This window comes from Oncorhynchus tshawytscha, linkage group LG27 (genome assembly GCF_018296145.1).
Source record: "Oncorhynchus tshawytscha isolate Ot180627B linkage group LG27, Otsh_v2.0, whole genome shotgun sequence".
Taxonomy (NCBI): Eukaryota; Metazoa; Chordata; class Actinopteri; order Salmoniformes; family Salmonidae; genus Oncorhynchus; species Oncorhynchus tshawytscha.
In genome coordinates, this window is record NC_056455.1 from 18,650,672 (window position 1) to 18,655,664 (window position 4,993).

Genomic DNA, 4,993 nt, shown 5'->3' on the forward strand with positions numbered 1-4,993 from the left:
GTCACATATTGATACACACAAATAACACATTGAACAAGAGTAGATAAACACAAGCTGAATCAAACAGAGAATACAAAACATTAGGAACACCTGACACAGCCTTTACCTGGATTCACCTGGTCAGTCTATGATCCCTTAGTGATGTCACTTGTTAAAGTGACTTCAATCAGTGTAGCTGAAGGGGCCTCAGGTTAAATACTGATTTCTAAGCCTTGAGACATGGATTGTGTATGCGTGCCTTTCAGACAGTGAATGGGCAAGACAAAAGATTGAAGTGCCTTTGAACATTTGAACAGGGTATGGTAGTAGCTGCCAGGCACACCGATTTGTGTCAAGAACTGCAACGCTGCTGGGTTTTTCACACTCAACAGTTTCCATTGTGTATCAGGAATGGTCCACCACCCAAAGGACATCCAGCCACCTTGACAAAACTGTGGGAAACATTGGAGTCAACACGAGCCAGCATCCCTGTGGAACACTTTGACAACCTTGTAGAGTCCATGTCCGTGGGAATTGAGGCTGTTCTTAGGGCGGGGGGATTCCTAATGTTTGGTACAGTAGACTCAGTGTACGCGTTTTAGCTCTATCTTTGAGAAACTCACCTCCTCCAAGCTGCTGAGCCCCCCCTGGATAATGACCACCTGTGATTCATTAGAAAGACAGGTCATGATGGTACATAAATTAAATCACAAATGATGATTGGCAGCACTAAAAATATAAACATGGAAGTCAATCAATATTACCCCCAGCTCCTCCGGTTTTGGCGGGCTTGGCTCCGTAGCCTCCCTGTATCCCAAGAGCACCAGCCCCTGGAAGACCACAAGACACCACAGGGAGATGTGAGACGTCAGTGATCAGTGATGCACCATAGTGGAGCATGTTTCTCTATGGTGGGAAAAAAATCTAAACGTTGTATCATATGAGTCTATATTAAATCATTAATAAGGAGGATGAGCATTGCAAGACAGAATCTAAGTCCGATTTCTCATTGACGATTGCATCACTTTCCATTTTTAATTATAAATGCCAGACAACTTATTCTGAAGCTATATTTAGTTGAGCAAATTAGTTTAGACTATGCTCAAGACGGGTCAATTGAGTGCAGTCCTGAGATAAGACAGAATCGTGAGGGGCTGATTGTTGGTGGAAGTTCCACTGACCTCCAGCTTTTACACCTCTCATCCCTGCACCCAGAGAGAGAGAGAGAAAGAGGAGAGAGGAAAGAGAGAGAGAGAAGTGGGGGTAGGGGAGACAGACAGACATACAGAGACTAATAATTGCACTCACCCCTGGGTAGCATTTTCCCCATACCGCCACTTTGAGGTTTCACTCCTAATAGAGATGAAAAACAGAATTGCAAATCACTCTATGAAGTATGCTATGCTGCTATGCTGTGGTTTGGAGAGAGATGAAGGCCTTCATCGTTTCCTGTTGGCCAGTGCCAGTGTTACACCATCCATAACGTAAGCATTTGAAACACTACAGATGATTAAATATTAAATGATGTCATCGGATGATGCGTAGTGAACATCTCACTCCCATCCCATGCAAACTCAGCTCCAACTGGGCAGCTTGAGGGAAAAGAAACAGACATTCCCATTGATGGAGTGGAGAGACAGACAAAAAGGAGGGACTGTGTGCAGGTTGTAAAGGCTTCTTTCACAACAGGTTGTCAAATTTGGACCGCTGCTGCCACCTCACCTTCCCATGCTTTGATTCAAAGCAATCAGACGAGATGAAACTACAGAGGCTTAGCGGGGTCACCAGACTTGGAGCAGGTCTGTTTCACTGAGATCCAGGAAGCAAGGACCACGTAGGCCCATTTTTTCCCCTGATCTGACACGGACATTGGAAATTTGACACATAAATGTCAGTTGGGCGGTTTTGCAGATATATCTGAGCATGATACCCAAGTTGATTCCTGATAGTTTAACAACATGTCTACAGCTATCTGTCACTCAGCTGTACAGGTGTAGGATCTTAATTGGATCCCCATGTTGCAGGAGAAATGTCCTGCAATGCATGAAATGTGAAAATTGTAGTGTATTTGAGGTTTGTAATTTTCACCTTGAAATTTCAGACTTGATTTTCCCAGGAAAATATCAATTAATTATAATCCACATAATAATTCACATTTCCTGTTGTTGCAGGATTATTTTCCTGCTGTAGCAAACTGACTCAAATAAAGATCCTACATCTGTATGTTGACAGGCCTTCCAGACCTCTCAGATAAAGTCACCAGAAACATAAAATGCATTTTGTCAGGGTTTAAAACAAAGTAGTTACTCTGAATTGTACAAATGTTCCATACAATTTTAAATTGTTTTCATTTTATTCCCAACTATTCAATTAAAGCAATTATGCTGGCAATTATTTACCGATTTTCTCTGTGAATTTTAGAGCTTCTTTTTTTAGAAGAGAATTTGACTACATGTGTCAAAGGAATTTCACAACTAGGGAATTAATGTTATATTAAACATATCGTATAATTCAATTGTTATTTCAATTTAATTGGGACAATACAAATTGGCAAGTTTTTGAAGTTGCAAGTTGTGCGTAATAGGTAACTAAATGTGGACCACAATGCAACACATCCAACAACAAAAATTTGGTTTTATATATGAATATAATATGAATATTATACATGCATAACCATTTAAGTAATCAAACTACAATTGTTAAATATTCTTATAGTTGAGAAACAAGTTGAGAAACAAGCAAATCCATAAATTACAGAACAATACAATATCTTCGTAAACTACTATAAACTAATAAATAATTAACATTTAAACATTTAAGTCCAATTTCACTGCTGTGCACTAAGCAAGCACCCGTGAAGATTTAAGGTGGTAACAAGCAGTCCTGTGCTGACACCTACTGTACAGTGTTTCACAACACAACGTAACGTGTCTGAATGCTATTATAAAAGACCGTCTTGAAACTACTCCAACATTAATTAAAAATACCATTTCTGATGTGCCAACTCTACAATTTAAGAAATTATGGTGGCATGTCTTAATCTCTCTTTCTATCCTTCCCAATCCTCACAAAAATGTGGGCCTTACTTCTTCTCTCTCTTCTCTCACCTGTGATCTACATCCTTTAGACAACGTTCTCACATGCTCTCATATTCTGTCATATTCTCTCACATCTCTCTCATCACTCTTCCACATTCCTCTCATCACTCTTCCATCAGCCATTCTATCCTCCACACAGATAGTCTTGGTTATGTCTCTTACCTCCTTGTAGTGTGTGCTGTGCCAGCCATAGGACCAGTGAGGTCTGAAGGAGCGCTTTTACCAGCATGGTGGAGGAGACCTGGTCCGGCAGAGAGAAAAACAGGCAGACAGAAAGACAAGAGAGAGAGAGAGAGAGAGAGAGAGAGAGAGAGCAACTGGCCGGCTGGACAGGGGCACAGCACAAGTAGACAGCTCCAGTGTTTGCCCACGCCTTAAATACAATTCTGGTTTTGATACCCTCCCCCTAACCAGCCCTGCCCTCTAGCCTGCAATTGGCCGTTGCTGCACCAAAGCACCTGCCCCATTTCCCCCTCTCCCTCTAGACAGGCAGTCAGGCCCACCTCTGCCCATCCAAAGACAGTCCACATCAGGTTTCAGTTGAGGAAGAAAAATGGACAGAAAAATGGTCTAATTCACAAACCTATCAAGAGAACATCCCTGGTCATCCCTACTGCCTCTGATCTGGCAGACTCACTAAACAGAGAACATCCCTGGTCATCCCTATTGCCTCTGATCTGGCAGACGCACTAAACAGAGAACATCCCAGGTCATCCCTACTGCCTCTGATCTGGCAGACTCACTAAACAGAGAACATCCCTGGTCATCCCTATTGCCTCTGATCTGGCAGACTCACTAAACAGAGAACATCCCTGGTCATCCCTACTGCCTCTGATCTGGCAGACTCACTAAACAGAGAACATCCCTGGATTGCCTCTGATCTAAACAGAGAACATCCCAGGTCATCACTGCCTCTGATCTGGCAGACTCACTAAACAGAGAACATCCCTGGTCATCCCTATTGCCTCTGATCTGGCAGACTCACTAAACAGAGAACATCCCAGGTCATCCCTACTGCCTCTGATCTGGCAGACTCACTAAACAGAGAACATCCCTGGTCATCCCTATTGCCTCTGATCTGGCAGACTCACTAAACAGAGGACATCCCTGGTCATCCCTACTGCATCTGATCTGGAGGACTCACTAAACACATGCTTCATTTGCAAATGATGTCTGAGTGTTGGAGCGTGCCCCTGGCTATCTGTCAATTAAACAAATCTAAGAAAATGGTGCAGTCTGGTTTATTTTACATAAGGAATTTTAAAAGATTGATACTTTTCCTTTTGATACTTAAATATATTTAGCAATTACATTTACTTTTGATACTTAAGTATATTTAAAACCAAACACTAAGACTTTTACTCAAGTAGTATTTTACTGGGGGACTCATTTTTACTTCAGTCATTTTCTATGAAACTATCTTTACTTTTACTCAAGTATGACAATTGGGTATTTCTTCCACCACTGCTGTGCCACACGGGAATACATATATATGTAGAAAACATACACTCGGGCAAACTAACACAAAACCTCTATACACAACAGTCCAGTCCACTGACAGGTGTAATATAAATGGATAGGGCTGTTGCTCTGGGGAGAGAGATGATGATGATGATGAAGAGTGGTAGAGAGAGCTTTCACAGTCAGGTGGAACAAACTCAACCTGCTCTGTGTTCCAAACAAGACCCATTAGGTTCATTAATGACCGTCTTGTTTTTACTAAACAGGTGTGACTGTACGCCTCCTAAAAAATAAGGGAAAGGGAAAAGAATGAGAACACGCAAACAGAATGTCTGAAATGTGCACAAACAGCCCAGAAAAAGGCCCAGTAAATTGCAGGATAAATATGACATCATTCTAGAGTAGTTTGTTTCTGCCAGGCACTGTAAGGCTCAGTGAAAAGCATGTTGGTATAA

General features: G+C 41.8%; 1 long non-coding RNA gene across 1 annotated transcript; it reads right to left on the minus strand.

The window, feature by feature from the left end:
- Positions 1 to 601: 601 nt before the first annotated feature.
- LOC112259449 lies at positions 602 to 3,720 on the minus strand. Its single transcript, XR_002954848.2, has 4 exons — positions 3,240 to 3,720; positions 1,288 to 1,332; positions 744 to 809; positions 602 to 641 (listed from the first exon to the last, which is right to left on the minus strand). It is a non-coding gene; the product is annotated as an uncharacterized LOC112259449 (long non-coding RNA).
- Between the last annotated feature and the right edge of the window lie 1,273 nt (positions 3,721 to 4,993).